Source organism: Eurypyga helias, unplaced genomic scaffold, assembly GCF_000690775.1.
Source record: "Eurypyga helias isolate BGI_N326 unplaced genomic scaffold, ASM69077v1 scaffold26755, whole genome shotgun sequence".
NCBI classification, from domain to species: Eukaryota; Metazoa; Chordata; class Aves; order Eurypygiformes; family Eurypygidae; genus Eurypyga; species Eurypyga helias.
The window spans coordinates 23,121-23,342 of NW_010252459.1; positions in this window are offsets into that span (position 1 = coordinate 23,121).

Genomic DNA, 222 nt, shown 5'->3' on the forward strand with positions numbered 1-222 from the left:
CTTCCAGCAGGGAAAGGGGATCCCTTTCCTTTGTGCGCTCCCAAACACCCTTCAGAGGGGCCCTGCTTAAAAAAGGGGCTTGGAAGCGCAGAGGGCATGGCACTGCGCTCACTCACGCCTGCAGAAAACACTTTTTCCTTTGTTTTTTTCCTCGTATTCCGGAGCCTGCTTGGCCCCCGGGAAGGCACAAGGTTTGCTCCCTATCAAAAGAGGGCGGTACAA